The sequence below is a fragment of the Perca fluviatilis genome, chromosome 8 (genome assembly GCF_010015445.1).
Source record: "Perca fluviatilis chromosome 8, GENO_Pfluv_1.0, whole genome shotgun sequence".
In the NCBI taxonomy this organism is placed as follows: Eukaryota; Metazoa; Chordata; class Actinopteri; order Perciformes; family Percidae; genus Perca; species Perca fluviatilis.
Genome location: NC_053119.1, coordinates 3680923 through 3703287, shown reverse-complemented (window position 1 = coordinate 3703287; position 22365 = coordinate 3680923). Strand labels below are relative to the sequence as shown.

Here is a 22365-nt window from a genome sequence, read left to right as displayed (position 1 = left end):
TCATTCTGACGTCACTTTGACAGCGAATAACTTTACATCTGAAGAGTTTAAAGACTCTATTTGTCCGTTGTTTATTTCTAAAGAAACACAACAATGTATAAAAGGCTTCATTACCTTGTAGCTCACGTTATGGCTCCGTAGCAGACGCTTTTATAACAATAGGCTAACGATTGGGTCATAACCACGAGACTTACTGTCACACAGTAGAGGAATTACCGTATAGTACAGGAGAAGCTCACAGGCAGTTTGGACTTCCATTATCTGTTTAGGTTTAATGACTAATGTTAACTAGCATGTTAGTGATCAGTAATTAGCCTGTGTCTATGTTATCTCCTTACATATACCTACGCTCTCCGTCTCTGTAAGATTGGGAATGATTGAGATTTCTCTCGGCACAGCTACCAGAAGACTTCCAGCGGAGAGCAACGGGATCTGTTTATGGTATGAATCTGTGTGAATGGTTCCCGTACAATGTAAAAGCGCTTTGAGTAGTTGTTAAGACTAGAAAAGCGCCATATAAAAACAGGCCATTTACATTTGCATCTGACTGGGATAACCCGCGGTTTGGAAACTTCTAGCATCAAACGTTCGCCTCAGAAGGCGTCAGAAGGCCTCAGAAGGAGTCAGAAGGCCTCAGAAGGCCTCAGAAGGCCTCAGAAGGCCTCAGAAGGAGTCAGAAGGCGTGTAAACAGCGATAATCCATGTGTAGGCAGATCTGGGCTCGTCACCTCCAATCTCACGGCTGTCGCCTGGAAGCTGATTTCTTCTCGATTCGCTCTTCAACTGCCATTTCCTCTCTCTCCCTCCCTGTCTCTCTCTCTCTCTGTCTCTCTCTCTCCATCTCTGTGTCTCTCTCTCTCTCTCTCTCTCTCTGTCTCTCTCTCTCTCTCTCTCTGTCTCTCTCTCTCTCTCTCTGTCTCTCTCTGTGTCTCCCTCTCTCTCTCTCTGTGTCTCTCTCTCTCTGTCTCTCTCTCTCCATCTCTGTGTCTCTCTATCTCTCTCTCTGTGTCTCTCTCTCTCTGTCTCTCTCTCTGTCTCTCTCTCTCTCTGTCCCCCTCTGTCGCTCTCTCTCTCTGTCCCCCTCTGTCGCTCTCTCTATCTCTGTCTATCTGTCTCTCTCTCTCTCTGTCCCCCTCTGTCGCTCTCTCTATCTCTATCTATCTCTCTGTCTCTCTCTCTCTCTCTCTCTCTCTCTCTCTCTCTCTCTCTGTGTGTGTTCTGTACCAGTTCTGTCAATCATCTCGTCCTTCGCTGCATTCAGACAACCCTGGCTTCCCATCGCCCCTGCTCCTCTTCCCTTCTCCTACTTTCCTCCTTGTCTGTAGCTTCGCCGAGTTGCCGAGGCAACAAGCAGATAGATGCTGCGCTAGCCGTTTATCTCTGCCTCTCCTCTGCTGGCGGCACACTCGCCGGTATTCCTGTGGCTCGAGTACAGCTCGCACGGTCGAGTACAACTTGTGACTCGTGATGATTCAGATGCTGACATTTCCAAAGCAGATGGATGAGGAAGAGGGGGGGGGAGCCTTTGCCATTAAAGTAGGAAAAAACACAGTGACTATGTTTACATGCATATAATGTTCTGGGGTTTTGTCCATATTCTGAAAAAGACAACTGACCTTTTTCACAGCAGACATGTTGCCTTGTCATAGTAGGAAAAGCACAGCTGAAACTGATAACCTTAACGATGGCTCAGTTCCATCAAGTGTCCCAGTAAGATATTTCAGTGAGTCAGCATGCACAATACCAGGACCTCTCAAGGAAGAAATAGGTTAATACAGTCAGGCACGTTAATACCAGGCCTCTCCTAAGAATGCAGCATAGTATGGTTTAATACCAGGGTCTCCTAAGTGAGAGCACAGTAATGTTTAATACAGCCAAACAGTTTTAAACAGGTTTCTATGCAATGGTTTAATACCAGGGCTCTCCTAAGTGGAATGCAGCCATCAGTAATGGTTTAATACCAGGAACTCTCCTAAGTGGAATGCAGCCATCATTAATGGTTTAATACCAGGGTCTCTCCTAAGTGGAATGCAGCCATCAGTAATGGTTTAATACCAGGACCTCTCCTAAGTGGAATGCAGTCATCAGTAATGGTTTAATACCAGGACCTCTCCTAAGTGGAATGCAGTCATTAGTAATGGTTTAATACCAGGGTCTCTCCTAAGTGGAATGCAGTCATCAGTAATGGTTTAATACCAGGGTCTCTCCTAAGTGGAATGCAGCCATCAGTAATGGGTTTGAATACTGTGCTTTTCCTACTATGACATGTCAACATGTCTCCCGTGAAAAAGGTCTATACTCAGGGGTTGTTGTCAAATTTAAGACTTTTTATGACCACTGTGAATGAAATTTAAGACCTAAATCACGACATAAAAGTACAACGAAATGTGCTTTCTCTAGCTCGCTCCACCACTTTGTTTAATCTAACGTTAGCGTTAGCACCGCTCCACATAGCGCTCTTGGATACTGTAGCAGTAGCTGTTGTTATAGCAACAAAAAAAAGGCTCTCGGATGCTTTTTGGAACCAAAACGCTGCCAGCTTTTTGGATTTAGTTTTTTACTACAAAAGTTAAACTTTTTCTTGTCAAAAAAAAAAAAAGATGCCATGTGTTTGAATTGGCCTATTTTTGAAAAACATGTTTACAAATTGAAGATTAGCTTACTATATATACACACTATGGTAGGGGGTCTCTACACGGTCTCTTTTTCAGCTAAGGGGTCCCTGGCCTAAAAAACGTTGAAGACCCCTGCTGTATCATATTCGGGAAAAAAGTGGAATACGAGCGCATGTAAACATCCTAAAGCTATGTCCCAATTCAGGGGCTGCATTCGTAGACTGATTGCGTCACACTATCACGACAAAGGCTGTCCACTTTCATTTTATTTCCTTCAAATGCGGCCTCCTTTTACAGAATTCGGAGGACCAAACTGTTGTATCCTTGCCCAGCCCCAGGATTTCCAGCATTCATCTCAGCATTCAATCAGAAGCACAGGCAAACACAAACGCTAACAACCAATATTTATTTTACAATTTGTCTGCCATATTTTATTATTAAATTAACTTCTGAGAATGTTTTAGGCAAGAAATTTACTGTGTTGATGTCAATTATAGGCAGTGTTATGAAAATGTATGGCGAGTTATATTTTATAGTGTCCAACCAGTAGAACATGTCCTGTTCTGTAGACATGGTCCTTATTTATATATTTTATAACTGTCCAACCAGTAGAACATGTCCTGTTCTGTAGACATGGTCCTTATTTATTTATATAGTCATGTTGGACCAGTCCAATATGACCGTCAGTTGAAATAAACCTTGTGTTGTAAGAAAAACGAATCTATTTTGATGCGTTTTCCCGTAACTTTCATAATTTCACATACGTTTAAAAAAATCTAAATTAATATCGATATCGCAATATCACATTTTGCCAATATCGTGCAAGCCTACCATTCGGAGACTGCTCGGTTCAGCCTTTCGTGGGCTTCGAAGGCTGCGGCCGAGGTAGTGTTGTGTCAAAATATGATAAAAATCTGGTTTATAATTGAATTATGGGCAAATATACAATGTGTGATAATATGGCATGAACAGGTGTGGTCTTATGGCCGCTTGAGATAAGTCTGAGGCTTTCTCCCCCCCTTAGTCCTACTGCTGCAGATCTACAGAGGCAGAAAGTGGCATAGCGCCAAGGCCTCAGGTGTTGGCTGGAGAAACATGGATTTAGCAAAAAGACAATGACATCAACATGGGGATTTTCCCAAAAAGGAGGTCCTTGGACTCCAAAATATCCAATTGAATTGTTACACCGCATGTTCAGAGAATGGTTATTGGAGGATTTCTTCAGGGGGGAAAAGACTGTCTTGGCCAATATAAGACACACGAGAACAAAGGGAATTTTAGTAAGCTGTCCGTGATCTTACTCTGGTTTCTTGTGTGTTGATATCTTTCGAGCACATTAAACTCTTTTTCTCATCGGATTCTGACTGTGTGGATTTTCTAAGACTTTTTTTTGGTATCTGGACATATTTTGAAGAGAAACATAGTCCCATTTCAACACGTTGGCAGTTGGCGTTTGGGTCCAAAGCCATAAATGCATCCCTGGTCTTCAGATCTATAATAATTCACTCAAACGGTAGACTTCGAAGGCTGCGGCCTCCAAAAGGCTGCAGCCCCCTGAATTGGGACACAGCTTCAGTGTTTAAAGCTGCAGAGCATCACTGTCACAGCTATTCTCTGAGGATGACGAGGAGTTGATCTGTCACAACCCGATGATGACAGAACAGCTTCTGAGCTCACGTTCTCCAACAAATCAAACCAATAGTTTAATCCCTAAAAAAAATCGTCCAATCAATGCCAGGTCATTGACTGAGTTACAGGCTGTGATCTGTGTCTATTAAATCAAACTGTTGTGCAGGTGGAACGTCTACAGCGGCTCTGACAGCTCCGTTTTATTTCCCGGCAAAACCCACCGAGGCAATCGGCGTCCTTGAAGGCCTCTTGCTTCTCATCTATCAGCCTTCCCCCCGGAGGTGTGACAGGCAGTACTGTCTCTTCTCATTTGGAAGCCAACGATTTCCTGTTCCCGAGCCATTGATTTTCATTTGCATTCTTGATGGATGCGAAGACGTCCCCGGCAGAAACACCGCGACGCGGCAAGCGGTTTCATGTTGAAAGATCTCGCATTTTACAGTATGTTTGACCAGTTTACATTTGAAAAGTAGTAGGCTACTGTATATTGGCTGCATGGTTCCTGGGCTTACATACTAAGTCTAGTCTGGATGGGTTATTATTCGGTTTGATATGGATAGACGGAAACGAAGAAGATAAGAAGAAAATAAATGTGTAATTGTGTGTGTATGCATGTATGTATGCATCTGTGTGTATGCATGTGTTTATGTGAGTGTAAGTAGGTAGATATATGGTGTACAGTATGTATATGTTAACATGTATGAATAAGTGAAGCATCAAATTGTTTTGTATTTAAATAAAGGATAAAAATAGAAAAAGGGAGTAGGACCAGAATATTTTTTTGTAGCTTCTTCCTATTCCTTTTTGAGTTTCAATGTAGGTTCACAATAAATTTGGGCCCCCTTGTTGTTCGCCAAACCAAACACACAGGAAACTGTTTTCAGACTGTTATTACAGGCTTTTTAAAGCGCCCATATTATGCTCATTTTGAGGTTCATTATAAATAAATAAAACCATATTTTTGTCGTACTGCACAGCTCTCGTTCACTGCTGCAGCTCCTCTTTTCACCCTGTGTTCAGGTCTCTGTTTTAGCTACAGAGTGAGACATCTTTTCTAGCTTTGATTGCACTCGCACATGCTCAGTAGCTCAGGTCGTAGATCATGTCTGCTAGCTCCATAGACAGTAAAAGAAAGGCAGTTTCTCCAACTTCAGTCAGTTACAAGGCAGGATTAGCTGGGAGACTTCTTCTAAACCAGGGCGCACATGGAAGTAGTTCTTTTGGAGATTATGGTGAACTAGTGTGTGTTGTAGCAGTGCTTTGCTATTGAGAACGAGGTAGCATGCTAACGGTTGCGGTTAGCCAGCTCGTTTCGGCTAGTGACGTAGAAAGCCGTGCAGATTTTGACCAGCTCACCCGGAGACTGAAGGCAGGACACGTTCAGAAACCATATCTCACTCAGAACACCATGGATGGTCTTTTTTCAAAGTCTGTATGCATGTGGAAGCACCAGAGACACAAAACAACAACCCAAATCACCAGAAAAAGTGATTACTTTCATAATATGGGCACTTTAAAGCTTAACAGCAGGTATGCTTCATTATTCATCCTGCTGTTATGAATATCCCATCAAAGCCATTTCCTTCCAAAATTGGAGAAAAAATCTCTCTCTTTTTTACCATTTATCTTTCTCTGCGTGAACATGTAATCCATCTCGCAATTGGGCGTATTAAGTTTAAATACTTCCAACAATAAAAGTGTCACTAAGCTTTAGTTTGGCTCGGGAGCGAGCAAATACAGTTGTCACACGACGGTGCGGGGGACCATTTTATCCGACTTTAACCTACTTAAGAAGACATTTAAAGGGGGATATATTGCAAACATCGGGAGCCGTAAGCTGATTACTAAAAGTAATCACAGTCTCGGTATGCATGGAAACTCTATGAGCCGTTTGGATGTTAAGAGCTAAGAGCTGACGTGGAAATATTAACTTAACTGTGCGCCACGTTTATGTCATCTTAATTTGTTATCATTGCCTTGAAAATGAAGCTTGGAGTTGTGATTTAACGGGCCTGTGTATTGCACTAAATGTGCAGCCTCTATACACAAAAAAACATGTATTGATTTAGCTGTAAAACTACACTGGAAATCCCTGTTCTCTGTTATATAACTCACAGATATAAAAGAAGAAATCCGCAGCTAATTCTTCGTGACAGATCGCCGCTGGTCTGGGAGCACGATGACAAAAATGGAGATGGATGGATGGATGGATGGATAGATAGAAATGGACTCTCTATATATCAGAAGAAATGGACACTGCTTCACTGTGTGAATGTCTGTGGATATTAAAAGGACATTTAAAAAGGTGCACTATGAGTTCCTAGATGGTTTTCCCAATTTTTGTCTCAGATTGTAGGCATCTCTCCTTGATCCGCTATAGCTGCGTGGCCCCTGAACACACCGTGAAAAAGCCCGGTCTCGGGAGACAACACAGGGGTCGTCAACGTCAAAACAAACACTGTAGGGGCACAGGCTGTGCACCAAAATACAACAAACCACATTCCAGCCAATCACCGACAAGATGGTTGGGGGAGGGGTTGGGGGTTAGTGACAGTTAGTCACATTGACTGTAAATATTAATGGACAAAGCATCCGGTTCGGCGAAGTGCTGCAAATGCGAAAGTGCCTTAAACCTGCATCCTATCTGAATTCCTGCAGCGGGAGACTCCTTAAACCTGCATTCTATCTGAATTCCTGCAGGGGGAGACTCCTTAAACCGGCTTTATATCTGAATACCAGCAGGGGGAGACTCCTTAAACCTGCATTATATCTGAATTCCTGCAGGGGGAGACTCCTTAAACCTGCATCCTATCTGAATTCCTGCAGGGGGAGACTCCTTAAACCTGCATTATATCTGAATACCTGCAGGGGGAGACTCCTTAAACCTGCATCCTATCTGAATACCAGCAGGGGGAGACTCCTTAAACCTGCATTATATCTGAATACCAGCAGGGGGAGACTCCTTAAACCTGCATTCTATCTGAATTCCTGCAGGGGGAGACTCCTTAAACCGGCTTTATATCTGAATACCAGCAGGGGGAGACTCCTTAAACCTGCATTATATCTGAATTCCTGCAGGGGGAGACTCCTTAAACCTGCATCCTATCTGAATTCCTGCAGGGGGAGACTCCTTAAACCTGCATTATATCTGAATACCTGCAGGGGTGACTCCTTAAACCTGCATCCTATCTGAATACCAGCAGGGGGAGACTCCTTAAACCTGCATTATATCTGAATACCAGCAGGGGGAGACTCCTTAAACCTGCATTATAGCTGAATACCAGCAGGGGGAGACTCCTTAAACCTGCATTATTTCTGAATTCCTGCAGGGGGAGACTCCTTAAACCTGTATTATATCTGAAAAGACACTTATGCCATATTACGATGCAAAATCTAACATGATATCTAGTCTCATATCACGATATCGATATATTATATGTATATATTGCCCAGCTCTACTTTTACGTTTAAAAGTTTAAGAGTTTAAGAGCAGGGGTTGTCGTCAAGTCTATGGTGTGTCTGCACTTTTCTGTGTAATTCCCGGCACAGGAGCGATTAACAGAACCGTGTTAAAACGCCGGTGACACAAAGCCTGCTGGGAGCTTGGCGTCCGGAAGGGAAAAAGCCTCCCAGCAGCAGCGGCAGCAGAATTAGCACCGGATCAAAGCTCATTTTCCAGTTTCCAGTGGCAGGTTTAAGGATGTGGAGCAGCTGTGGCTGCCAGCTCAGCTCCACATGTCATACTGTACTTAAACTTGTTCACCGATGCTGTCTGTCAGGGCTGTGTTCGATTGAAGAAATTCTTAGTCGACTAACACTCATTCAATTGTATCGACTAATCCATTAGTTGATTTAATCGACAGATCTGTAAATCTGAGTTTCTCGGCAAAGAGTCATGCAAAAAGGATGCATATATTGAATAAGATAATAGCCTCCTTTGCATATTTAAACAACATTTCAGAAAACGTGTAATACAACAAATAACTGCCTTAATGAAAGTAATCAAAGTAGGTTTCACGGTGATATCTGTTAGGTCAAATGTCATTGTCAACCCTTAATTCTTGTGTTTACCAGAGATGTGCTCGTACGTTTCTTGGAAATAAGTCATTCAGCATGAAAACAGCATCAGACATGACTAATGGACTAAAGAGATCTAAGTTGACTAAGACCAAAACAACATGTTCTCGCACCTTCAACTTCTGCGTTCGTATGCAGAGTCTGTTCACAGAGAATGGGCGAAGGTAAACTTAGCTCTCAATCATGTCAAGTCAATCACTTTTAGTAAATATCTTCAAATGACATGCATTACTCCACTTTCCTTGTGACTGACTGGGATGACATTGCATGAGTTTACGGTAGAGTGTAACGATAACCAGCCCTTGTTGTCAACTTAAATTTTTCGCCAACTATTAAAGGTCCCATGACATGGTACTCTTTTTTATGCTTTTATATAGACCTTAGTGGTCCCCTAATACTGTATCTGAAGTCTCTTTTATATAGACCTCAGTGGTCCCCTAATACTGTATCTGAAGTCTCTTTTATATAGACCTCAGTGGTCCCCTAATACTGTATCTGAAGTCTCTTTTATATAGACCTTAGTGGTCCCCTAATACTGTATCTGAAGTCTCTTTTATATAGACCTCAGTGGTCCCCTAATACTGTATCTTTGAGTTGTGGACAAAACAAGACGTGATGACGTCATCTTGGGCATTTTGGGGGAACACTGATCCACATTTTTCACAATTTTCTGACATTTTAGAGACCAAACAAGTAATCCATTCATCTAGGAAATAATCCACACATTAATCCAAAATGAAAACAACAGTTGCAGCCGTATACTCATGTCTGAAGCAATAAAACTGCCTCCTGATAGAGTGTTAGGAGTCTTCCTTTCCTACTTTTCCTCTACCTGCTCTCTGTCTTTAAGTGTGTTAGTCCCTCCAGCGTTAACGTACAGTTTTCATTGTGCCCTCAATATGTCATCTGAGTGATGGCGTTGGGAGGGAGGGAGGGAGGGAGGGAGGGAGGGACATACGCTAAACGGACAGACAAGGAAACATCTCGCTCGGAGGTAATTCCCAGCTGGCCCGTGGGAGGAGATGTGTGAGAGCGAGCGGCAGACTGTCGGCTTTGATGTCGGTACGAGGGGAGAAGAAGGAGACGAATCACAGGAAGAGGAACGACATCCAGCGTGATTGGACAACAGAAAACGCATCCTGTCACCCAGCATGCATCACAGCGGGGATGGAAAGAGAGACAAATGGGTTGAACTCCTCTTATTAAAAGGTCCCACGACATGGTGCTCTTTGGATGCTTTTATATAGGCCTTGTGGTCCCCTAATACTGTATCAGAAGTCTCTTTTATATAGACCTTGGTGGTCCCCTAATACTGTATCTGAAGTCTCTTTTATATAGACCTTGGTGGTCCCCTAATACTGTATCTGAAGTCTCTTTTATATAGACCTTAGTGGTCCCCTAATACTGTATCTGAAGTCTCTTTTATATAGACCTTAGTGGTCTCCTAATACTGTATCTGGCCTTGACCAACTGCCACTTTGCTCGTTTGAAAGCCATGATGTCTCTCTCTCTCTCTCATGGGTGGGCCAAATTCTCTGGGTGGGCAAAGCAGAGAAAGGGGAGGTAACCTTGTTCCTTATGACCTCATAAGGAGAAGATTCCTGATTGGTCCATCTGAGCTTTCATTTTCTCAAAGGCAGAGCAGGATACCCAGGGCTCGGTTTACAGCTAAGTCTTTTTCATTGAGTTAAAAGTCAAACGTCAAAACATTCTCTGATGTCAGCGTGTTAAATGTGAATATTTTCTAGTTTCTTCACTCCTCTGGGACAGTAAAACTGAATATCTTTGAGTTGTGTAGTTACATTTCTGGGGAGGTGCATGTGTCAAACTCAAGGCCCGCGGGCCAAATCGGGCCCCTCGTTCATTCTGATCCGGCTCTGCATATCAATCTAGGTTCACAATATATTTTGGCCCACCTAGTTGTGCACCAAACCAAAAACATGGGAAACTGTTTTTCAACTTGCAATTACTCGACACTCAAAGCAGAATTTGGCAAATTTGCCGACTTTGAGTATCAGAAATCCCCGTAGAATGAGAGAGTTTAATATTCAGGCTGTGAAAGAGCTTGTTGTGAGTCAGCTGTGTGGTAGCCTACTTAGAAAATCTAATCATTGCTTTTGTTCGATTTGCTAAATTCTAGGATGGCTTTGTAACTTTTTTGCTCACTTTTTCAGGGCTTTATGTCGACCAAACTGTGAGTGAGAGGACTATATGAGACACGCAACAATTGAGTCAAAGATATTTTACTTTTTCGATGAAATAAAAGCATGTCAATAAACTCTACATGTCTGGCCCTTGGTGCGATTCTCTTTTTCCAGTCTGGCCCTTAGCGAAGTTGAGTTGAGAAGTTGAGTTGACAAGCTGCACAGTCCCTGAGCTACTCGTATCTACGTATGTACCTACGTATGTACCTACGGCGTTGATTCAACGCAGAAACATAAATCAGTCTTTACGCTTTGGCTAGATTGAGCGTGTAACGTATACGGACCGCGCAATGTATCTGTTAACCGGCTACACCTGCTGTGCACACAGCGTAGGATTGTGTGAGTCACTGGCGAGACTGAGAGCTCTTGCTTTGGGATTGTTGTTGTTTTTTCAGTTTTTTGGAGGCGGCACAGAGCTGTGAAAACATCAATCTACTGTCAGCTGTTATCAGAGGACGCAGGTGACGGGACACGAGAAATAAAAACAGAAACTCTCGAAATGAAACTGCCAATAGGCTCATTCACAGTCATTAAGTCGTCGGTAGTTTAATTTCTCGCTGAGGAGGAAGGTCTGGCTAGTCCACACAGTATTCCTGGATGAGAGAAAAACTTGCTCTGGTTTATTGGTATTTCTTTAAACCAATCACAATCGTCTTGGGGCGGCGCTAAGCTCCGGAGGGAGCCACGGTGCCTCTGCTAAATAGTCTCAGGAAGGAACTTGTTTTGGTGGAACATGTGTACTTTCAAAAGTAGTTTAAGTCGTGCAACAGAAAACTCAGATTGGACAGATAGTCTAGCTAGCTGTCTGGATTTACCCTGCAGAGATCTGAGAAGCAGTTATTTCCTGCAGCACCGGAGCAATCCCGGAAGTGGAACGTCGAGGGTATAGACCATTTTTTTTGACAATAGCAGCTGCAGACTGTTACATCCCAGTGTTCTTCTACAGTGAAATACAGACACACTTTACACCTTTTAGCCGTCAGCAATTGAACCGTGTTTAATCCAGCTACTAGTTAACGGTAGGCTAACGTTACCTGCTGTTGAGTGTTAACTAGCGTCACAACTAGCGATGCTTCTGTTGCCTCTAACGTCCATGTTTCAGAGCATCAGAGAGAAGCATAGAAGGTTATTTCGTTGGCACCGAAATAAGGCACTGAAATCTGCTTTGCTATTCGGGCCGATATAGAGAAAATAAAATATCACGATATTTTTAACCAAATACCTCGATATCGATACTGCAACAATATTGTAGTGTTGACCATTGATGCTTTCACAAAATATTTACACAATGAGATTTTTGATGAATAATCATCAGTAATGTGGATATAATGACTAAGTGGGTAAAGGTGAATAATAGAACAGTTACAACAGTCTGGTAAGTTCAGAAAATGACATCACTTTACTGTAATACAGCCTTTAAAACCAGGAGAAGACACTTATGCCATATTACGATATCCAAAATCTAAGACGAAATCTAGTCTCATATCACGATATTGATATAATATCGATATATTGCCCAGCCCTAAGCCAACCCTACTTACATGTAAAAATGACACGTTTCCCTGACCATGGTGTCTGGACTGTTTCTCCCTTTTTTTAAAGGCTGACTCTGTCTCAGTGGGCATATTTAATTAACGAGGCTTTAATACTAATTTAATGGAAATTAGTTTCAGACTCCCGCATGAATTCCACATGTAGTCCTACAGATTAAGCACTCGCAGCTATTCCACACCATCTGTGCTATAATTACAGTTTGCACTGAGACAAAATAATAAAATCAAACTTGTTAATATAACTATGATTTAAAGCTGCTGTATATATGTAGATTTAGTGTAAATTGATGTATCTCTGCATCCCGTTTTCTATTCCCACATATGATTGTAACATACTGCAATGTTTTTTGTTTCCATTTCCAGATTCTATAGTTAATAGCCATCTCAGTAAATCCCTCTTCTGTTATTATGCACTTCCTAAATTTCCATAATTCCTTCCAACATGTTGACAATTTCAGCTCTTATTACATTTTTTTCCCCCCTGTTCTTGTTTACAGCTTCTTATGGCTCATTTCTAACCGGACCACTGGAGCAGCAGTTCTGACCTTTCAAAGTCTGAAATGTGTTGCTTATTATAAAGCCTCCATTAGGTCAATTACTTTAGGAAGTGAAGTGTAAATGCTCAAAGATATAACTGCCAATTTGTGAGTTAGTTAAGCTGTAAACAACAGCAGAAATGAGTTGCAGTTAAAGTGTCGACCGTGGTTTAAAAACTAAAAGATGTTATTGTCCGAATGGAAACGGTTCGAGTATTCAGTATTCGAAACAGTCACGGTCGGGTTCACGCAGCCGAAAGCAGACTTAATGGTATGTAGATGGATGCACGTAATCAGGCTTCAAAATTAATTTTTTCGTCTACCAGCCAAATGGCTAATGAATGTTCAAATATTACCAGCCACTCAATAGATTACCATTGGGTTTTTTGGCTGGTGAGTGAAGCAAATCTACCAGCCACTTGCATATTTCACCAGCATTTGGCTGATAAACGGTGCTTTTGAACCCTGCACGTAATGCCGAACCAAAGTGCAAGTTCCACCAAGAAACCGCTCTGGGTTGTTAGCATTTCTGTATCTTTTAACCGGCTACAACTGCAGGATTGTGTGAATTCACATGCGAGAGACGGAGAGCTTTTGCTTTGGGATTGTTATTTGGAGCCGGCACAGAGCTGTGAAAACATCAATCTACTGTCAGCTGTTACATGAGGAATGCAGAAACAGGAACTCTAAAAATGAAAACGCCAATACGCTCATTTCACAGTCATTAAGTCGTTTCCTGTATACCGGTAGTTTAATTTCTCGCTGCGGAGGAAGGTCTGGCTAGTCCACACAGCACTCTGGGATTGCAATCCTTGGCGTTCCCAGAACGGGCCGGTCCCACCCACCTCCTTTTTAATTCTCTTTATGTGCTTACATAGATTGTAATACAGTTCAGAAATTAACAATGATTTAAAGAAGGGCAGAATCAAAAAGATGAAGCTGGAAATGTACGTTTTTGTTGATCCAGACTACTTTATACTCTTAACCTTCAAACAGTCCTTAAGAGTGAGGGCCGGCACAAAATGTCCTCACAATGCAGAAATGTCGTCATTATGATGGTTTAAAACAGACATTGGTCCACAAAGATAACATAAACCCAGACAAACACTCCCTATGTATAGAGGACTCATTAGATCTATATGTTCAGCAGGTAAACAAGAGAGATAAGGTCCTTCTAGTGTCTGCTTTACTGTCCTACACCTGATTATCTACTTGCTAATTAGTGATCGGCGAGGCCATGAATATTAACCGTAAGAAGATGTGAATACTTCATTTCCTGCTCGGCTGAACGGGAATCTCACCAGATATAAATATATGAAACTAGCTGCCGAGCACACAGACGCCACGGCTCGTTCCACTCATTTCCTCTTCATGAAACTTTTTGAAGGAGGCGGCCGCCGTCTGACGCACGACAGCAGATTAGACCATGGGAGAAAATATGAATAAATGTGTGAAGCTGTACTGTAAGTCCAGTTAATTGGAGCCCCAAAAATGATGAAAACATGGTTTGTATTCAGACTGTTCTCATGGACCATTCGTACATTTAGCTACAAAAAGTAGAGTACTGTAAGTTATATGTATTTCTCGTATTTATTGCTTTATTCCCACACATTGACTGCTGCTGTATAAGGAAGAAGTTAAAGGTCCCATGACATGGTGCTCTTTGGATGCTTTTATATAGGCCTTAGTGGTTCCCTAGTACTGTATCTGAAGTCTCTTTTATATAGACCTTAGTGGTCCCCTAGTACTGTATCTGAAGTCTCTTTTATATAGGCCTTAGTGGTCCCCTAATACTGTATCTGAAGTCTCTTTTATATAGACCTTAGTGGTCCCCTTATACTGTATCTGAAGTCTCTTTTATATAGACCTTAGTGGTCCCCTAATACTGTATCTGAAGTCTCTTTTATATAGGCCTTAGTGGTCCCCTAATACTGTATCTGAAGTCTCTTTTATATAGACCTTAGTGGTCCCCTAATACTGTATCTGAAGTCTCTTTTATATAGACCTTAGTGGTCCCCTAATACTGTATCTGAAGTCTCTTTTATATAGGCCTTAGTGGTCCCCTAGTACTGTATCTGAAGTCTCTTTTATATAGACCTTAGAAGTCCCCTAATACTGTATCTGAAGTATCTTTTATATAGACCTTAGTGGTCCCCTAATGCTGTATCTGAAGTCTCTTTTATATAGACCTTAGAAGTCCTCTAATATTGTATCTGAAGTCTCTTTTATATAGACCTTAGGGGTCCCCTAATACTGTATCTGAAGTCTCTTTTATATAGACCTTAGTGGTCCTCTAATATTGTATCTGAAGTCTCTTTTATATAGACCTTAGAAGTCCTCTAATATTGTATCTGAAGTCTCTTTTATATAGACCTTAGAAGTCCTCTAATATTGTATCTGAAGTCTCTTTTATATAGACCTTAGGGGTCCCCTAATACTGTATCTGAAGTCTCTTTTATATAGGCCTTAGTGGTCCCCTAGTACTGTATCTGAAGTCTCTTTTATATAGACCTTAGAAGTCCCCTAATACTGTATCTGAAGTCTCTTTTATATAGACCTTAGTGGTCCCCTAATACTGTATCTGAAGTCTCTTTTATATAGACCTTAGAAGTCCCCTAATACTGTATCTGAAGTCTCTTTTATATAGGCCTTAGTGGTCCCCTAATACTGTATCTGAAGTCTCTTTTATATAGACCTTAGTGGTCCCCTAATACTGTATCTGAAGTCTCTTTTATATAGACCTTAGTGGTCCCCTAATACTGTATCTGAAGTCTCTTTTATATAGACCTTAGTGGTCCCCTAATACTGTATCTGAAGTCTCTTTTATATAGGCCTTAGTGGTCCCCTAGTACTGTATCTGAATTCTCTTTTATATAGACCTTAGAAGTCCTCTAATACTGTATCTGAAGTCTCTTTTATATAGACCTTAGTGGTCCCCTAATACTGTATCTGAAGTCTCTTTTATATAGACCTTAGAAGTCCTCTAATACTGTATCTGAAGTCTCTTTTATATAGACCTTAGAAGTCCCCTAATACTGTATCTGAAGTCTCTTTTATATAGGCCTTAGTGGTCCGGTGTGGCCTTTCTGCTTTTACGGTTATTAAAATCAGCTTTTAATAAGACGTTATTTAAACGTTTCCGTGTTTAGATCGATGAATGTTCATCACATTCTTCCAACAAAACAGAAACACAAATGTAATTTGTCATTTTCAGCTTCATCATACATTCAAAGAACCAGAACAATATACCTTCACTACCCAGCATGCACTCTCTATCTATCCTAACGTGTCAAAACACACAAACCCTGGCAGGGCTCATTACTTTCATATCTTTTGGCTTCCTCTCTCTCTTGTTAGTTCTCTCTTTGCATTGTTTTGTCTCTACGCTCTTCTAATTTGCATCTCTGTGGGTTTTTTCCTCGTCTCGTTCAGGTTGAGATGTTTTTAGAAACCCCACGGGCTTCTAATGTTTCCTCACCTGAACCGTTTTTACTTCATTTCCTGTTTTTTTCTTGGGTTGTTGCTTGTTTCCTCCCCAGTGTGTTTTAGCATTTGTGGAAGAAAAATCAACTCAAACTAGACTTGAGGTTTCGGCGTGCGTCCTGATCTCTAGAGACTTGGGAGACGGAGCAGAAGAAACACAGTCGTTGCACGGATATGACACTACTTATTTAAATGAACTGTCGCAGTGGTGATCACATGCTCGCTGAACGTAGGGCGTCTAATATGGAAGATTTGTAGCTCCTGATTTAGTTCTGAAGCTTGCGGCTGTCTGAGCTGTGGGTCTCGAAGATTACAGAGCTGAGAGTGAACCCTAAAGCAGTCTGTCGAGCATTTACTTTGTCCTGAACCAGCTCAAATTCAAGACAAAAAAAGAGCCCTAACAGAATTAAGGACTTAAATTAAAGCCAATGTTATTTAACCCACAATTAATTATACCTAAAAGTAGCATTATAATGTAGTATATCAGTATTATCAGTGGTGTAGAAAAGTCAAGGTCAAGGTAAACTTCATGTGGTCACCATTACACCATAACACCGAAAGTGCGTTACATCATTTAATTTTAGACTTTCATTTACTATTTCATTCATACATTCTGATACTTTTGTGAACCCGAGACTTTTGTAAGCTCATTTCTAACGGGCGTAGGTATGTTTTTACAGAGATTTGACAACTATTTCTGCTTTATGGCCAAATTATCTCTTTACATGTTGATCTGAAACTATTTTGGGCGTCACTGTACAGAAAGCTGAGTTTGTTCTGAACATTTTGATATGAAACACATGGGGATCAGTTATATGTGAATACCCTTAAAAAGGAGAATTCAAGAAGATGTCTAAAAAGCCTGGTCCTACCAGACTCTGGTCCACTAGCTTGGTCCTACTAGACTCTGGTACAGTAGCCTGGTCCTATCAGACACTGGTACACTAGCCTGGTCCTACCAGACTCTGGTACATTAGCCTGGTCCTACCAGACACTGTTACACTAGCCTGGTCCTACCAGATTCTGGTACACTAGCCTGGTCCTACCAGACTCTGGTACACTAGCCTGGTCCTACTAGACTCTGGTACACTAGCCTGGTCCTACTAGACTCTGGTACACTAGCCTGGTCCTACCAGATTCTGGTACACTAGCCTGGTCCTACCAGACACTGGTACACTAGCCTGGTCCTACTAGACTCTGGTACACTAGCCTGGTCCTACTAGACTCTGGTACACTAGCCTGGTCCTACCAGATTCTGGTACACTAGCCTGGTCCTACCAGACACTGGTACACTAGCCTGGTCCTATCAGACACTGGTACACTAGCCTGGTCCTACCAGATTCTGGTACACTAGCCTGGTCCTACCAGACACTGTTACACTAGCCTGGTCCTAACAGACTCTGGTACATTAGCCTGGTCCTACCAGACTCTGGTGCTTAACAGTGCCTAACAGTGCCTAACAGTGCCTGACTTTTTGCTAGAAGCTAACAACGTAGCTATGTCTGAACTTTGGCCTACTTTAGCATATCAACATTAGCTCACTAAGAACCTGGGAACCACAATCCCAAACTGGCAGTTGGATTTTCTGTGTACTGAATTGTTTACCTAAAGTAAACTTCTTAGACTTGTATGCACATCATGTCTTTTTTTTTTAAAGATTAGTTTTTCTAAAATGATACTTTAAAATAAATCCCAATATATCGCCTTACGCACAGTATCGTAATATATTGCAATATATTGAATCGTGATCCGTATCGTATGGCCAGATTCTTGCCAATACGCAGCCCTAATTTGGTTTATTGTCTGTTTTGTTGAACGGTCTGGAGTACTGTAGTCACTGTGTCATCTTTTCTTGATTTATGTCTGGGTGGGTGGTGATAAAAACAGCATCTCGGAGCTGCTAGACGCTCGTCAGCTGTCACCTAGATCCTCGACTCAAAGCAAACAGCGGCGGGCTTTTGAAGGTTCCCCACGGCTCCACGAGTCTTTCGCTAAATATTCATATTCATAGAACTGTGGAACTTCACCACAACTCCCTCGCCAATCCACGATTGGCTGCCGTCAAACCCTCAAAAAACGCTTTCATCTCTCCTGCTGCCGATTTACAACCGAAAGGAGAAACAACATTTCCTAACCCCCCCGCGTCTTCGAAAAGAAAATGATGTTTTGCGGAAATCAGTTCTGAGACAAATGGCCGTGTGTTCACAGGCGGACACTAAAAATCAATCAGGGTTCGTAATGGTCCGAGCTGAGAGCGTGACAAACGCTCTGCTCTCGCACATATGGAGGACACACTATCGTTTCCCTGAGCCAGCACGCTCTCTGAAAACGAGAGGCGCTCTGTAAATAAGATATTACTCTGCAGGCTGGCGCATTCCCCTTGAACAATTTTCCTTTAAATTGAGAGCCAATTATAGGCAGGAGCCCATCTCTTCCTCCCCCCCTGCCCCCCCTGCCCCTGCAGTGTAGCCGTATCACATTTGAAATTTAAATCCAAGGCGATGTTCTTGGCAGACAATAGATGGATTTTTTTTAAACTCAATCCCCCCCCAGGCGAGGAGGTGAGTCAATACAGATCGGTTTCACGTGCGAAGATAAGATAAGATATACTTTATTGTCCCCGAAGGAAAACAATTTTTGGACTCTGTCCATTCTGCAGCAAAATACAACACACAATACAAAAAAAAAAGACAACAGATACAAGTATCTCTCAACACAAACATGCTTCCATATACATATAGTCCAGGCCAAAAGTTTGGACACACCTTCTCATTCAATGTGTTTCTTTATTTTCATGACTATTTACATTGTAGATTCTCACTGAAGGCATCAAAACTATGAATGAACACATATGGAATTATGTACTTAACAAAAAAGTGTGAAATAACTGAAAACATGTCTTATATTTTAGATTCTTCAAAGTAGCCACCCTTTGCTTTTTTTGATAACTCTGCAAACCCTTGGTGTTCTCTCAATGAGCTTCATGAGGTAGTCACCTGAAATGGTTTTACCTTCACAGGTGTGCTTTGTCAGGGTTAATTAGTGGAATTATTTCCCTTATTAATAAAAAGCAAAGGGTGGCTACTTTGAAGAATCTAAAATATAAGACATGTTTTCAGTTATTTCACATTTTTTGTTAAGTACATAATTCCATATGTGTTCATTCATAGTTTTGATGCCCTTCGGAGAATCTACAATGTAAATAGATGAAAATAAAACGCATTGAATGAGAGGGGGTGTCGCAAACTTTGGCCGTATACGGTATAGTAAGCACATTAACTACTCCTTTCATTGGCACTTCCCATTAAACAACCCCGTCGGCTGTATTCTCCGCAATAAGTGGGGCACAGCCCCCGCACAGTACGATACCGCACAGCTGACATATTTGCCCAACCCCAATAGCCTACATATCGCACAAATTCCACAATGCGCTGACAATGCCCAACCTCGATAGACTACGTATTCGACGAATGACATAAGGGCCGTTACAGAGTCAACGCATCGGTACGCATACGCGTCCGCAAGGCTACGCATCGCTACGCTTCGGCCGCCAAAACCCTTTAGCCAAATGTGTCGTCCCAGTTTTTGATACGAGACGCGCCGATGCGCACAATACTACGCGTTGTCGGTGGGGGCGACACTGCACGTATTGTACATTAAAAATATTCAACTTAGCTGAGCAAATTCATCAAAACATAGGACTACTGAGTCACATTTTTCGGTATGTATCAACGTTGTGTGTGTGTGTAGTCTATGCTGTGTGCCCTCCTCAAGAGGCGAGAGAGAGACCCAAATGTATCTATATATTTTAAAAACCTGCTCAACCATGTTTAAGCGACCTTTTATCAATGTATTGGTCAGTGCTAGCCAATCGTAGCACACTGTACTGGTGGGGAAACAAGCATCTGATAAACAGAATTCAGCCAGCCAGCTGCCTCTCTCTCCGGGAGGGTCTGGCTCTGCCGACCGAGCACCGTGGAGCGCTCTGCTGTCCCCTGTTGCGTGGGCGGTGTATTGCATTTCACGCATCGCCCGTGACGCTTGGGTCTACTTGCGTCCGCTGTTTAGACTATGAAAGGGAGCGCGTCGCTCGCGTTGCTTGTTCGCGTTTCTTGCGTTGACTCTGTAACGGCCCTAACGCACAACCGAATAGCCTACGTATTGCGCAATTACCTTATTGCACAATCCCCGATAGCCTAAAGTATTGCACAATGACATGATGCACAACCCCAATAGCTCATGTATTGCACAAATGACATAAAGGACACCCCAATAGCCCGCATATTGCACAAATGACATAAAGGACACCCCAATAGCCCGCATATTGCACAAATGACATAAAGGACACCCCAATAGCCCGCATATTGCACAAATGACATAAAGGACACCCCAAGCCCATTGCACAAATGACAAAGGACAACCCCAATAGCCCGCATATTGCACAAATGACATAAAGGACACCCCAATAGCCCACATATTGCACAAATGACATAAAGGACACCCCAATAGCCAGCATATTGCACAAATGACATAAAGGACACCCCAATAGCCCGCATATTGCACAAATGACATAAAGGACACCCCAATAGCCCGCATATTGCACAAATGACATAAAGGACACCCCAATAGCCCGCATATTGCACAAATGACATAAAGGACACCCCAATAGCCCGCATATTGCACAAATGACATAAAGGACACCCCAATAGCCCGCATATTGCACAAATGACATAAAGGACACCCCAATAGCCCGCATATTGCACAAATGACATAAAGGACACCCCAATAGCCCGCATATTGCACAAATGACACATTTCCATGGACGCAGCTATCTGTTGCTTTGAGGGAAGAAAAATATCCCCTCCCCTTCACACACAAAAAAAAAAAAAAAAGGGTCTGCCAGGTAAACATGTGGCGTTAAAATCGGAAGACAAACAGACACAAAAAGGCTGGCGGTGGGAGGAAGGGGGGGTGAGGTGCACAGAGCCGATAACGCCACGAACACGGCACGGTTTCTGCGCTCGGATTGAACTTTAGTCAAAGTCAAGTTTACTTCATCCATAAAAATGGAAATTACAGTGCTCATACCCGCCTAATACAATACAATAAATACAATACAACATTTATAAAAACATTTAGAGTGCTTGTTGTGCTGTCTGATAGTCGGAGGTATAAAAGAGAGAGCATAGGCCTTAGCCTACCGCTACGTTCCATAACCCTACCAGTCTTAACCCTCAAACAGACCTTTAAACTTGTGGGGTCCAGCATTTTGGCCCCACAAGGCTGTCTGGACCCCACAAGTATACTGGTAGTTAAACAAGAACACACACACAGACACACACACAGACACACACACACACACACACACACACACACACACACACAGAGTACCATACTTATGTGGAGTTGAGAACGTACACAACAGTTACACCTGAGTGTATGAGGGTGGATTTTTCATTTCCTTTCTTTTTGAAAAGAGTATGAGAGAACTTGTGTGTTGTCATGCTGTGTTGTTGTTGTGTGCTGTGTTTGTGTAGAGAAGCTGTTTGTGTAGAGAAGCTGTTTTTGTATAGAGAAGCTGTTTTTGTGTAGAGAAGCTGTTTGTGTAGAGAAGCTGTTTTTGTATAGAGATGCTGTTTGTGTAGAGAAGCTGTTTGTGTGTAGAAGCTGTTTTTGTGTAGAGAAGCTGTTTTTGTGTAGAGAAGCTGTTTTTGTGTAGAGATGCTGTTTTTGTGTAGAGAAGCTGTTTTTGTATAGAGAAGCAGCTGTTTGTTGTAGAGAAGCTGTTTTGTGTAGAAGCTGTTTTGTGTAGAGAAGCTGTTTGTGTAGAGAAGCTGTTTTGTGTATAGAAGCTGTTTGTGTAGAAGCTGTTTGTGTAAGAAGCTGTTTTTGTGTAGAAGCTGTTTGTGTAGAGAAGCTGTTTTGTGTAGAGAAGCTGTTTTTTGTGTAGAGATGCTTGTTTGTGTAGAGAAGCTGTTTTTGTGTAGAGATGCTGTTTTGTAGAAGCTGTTTGTGTGAGATGATGCTGTTTTGTGTAGAAGCTGTTTGTGTAGAGATGCTGTTTGTGTAGAGATGCTGTTTGTGTAGAGATGCTGTTTGTGTAGAGATGCTGTTTTTGTGTAGAGATGCTGTTTGTGTAGAGATGTTGTTTTTGTGTAGAGAAGCTGTTTGTGTAGAGAAGCTGTTTGTGTAGAGATGCTGTTTGTGTAGAGAAGCTGTTTGTGTAGAGATGCTGTTTTTGTGTAGAGATGCTGTTTGTGTAGAGATG

General features: G+C 42.1%; 1 protein-coding gene across 1 annotated transcript in view; it reads right to left on the bottom strand.

Annotated features, from left to right (window-relative positions):
- The window catches only part of immp2l (inner mitochondrial membrane peptidase subunit 2), a 204841-nt gene that overhangs the window by 146910 nt on the left and 35566 nt on the right, over positions 1-22365 (bottom strand). The gene's annotated exons all lie outside the window — the stretch shown is intronic.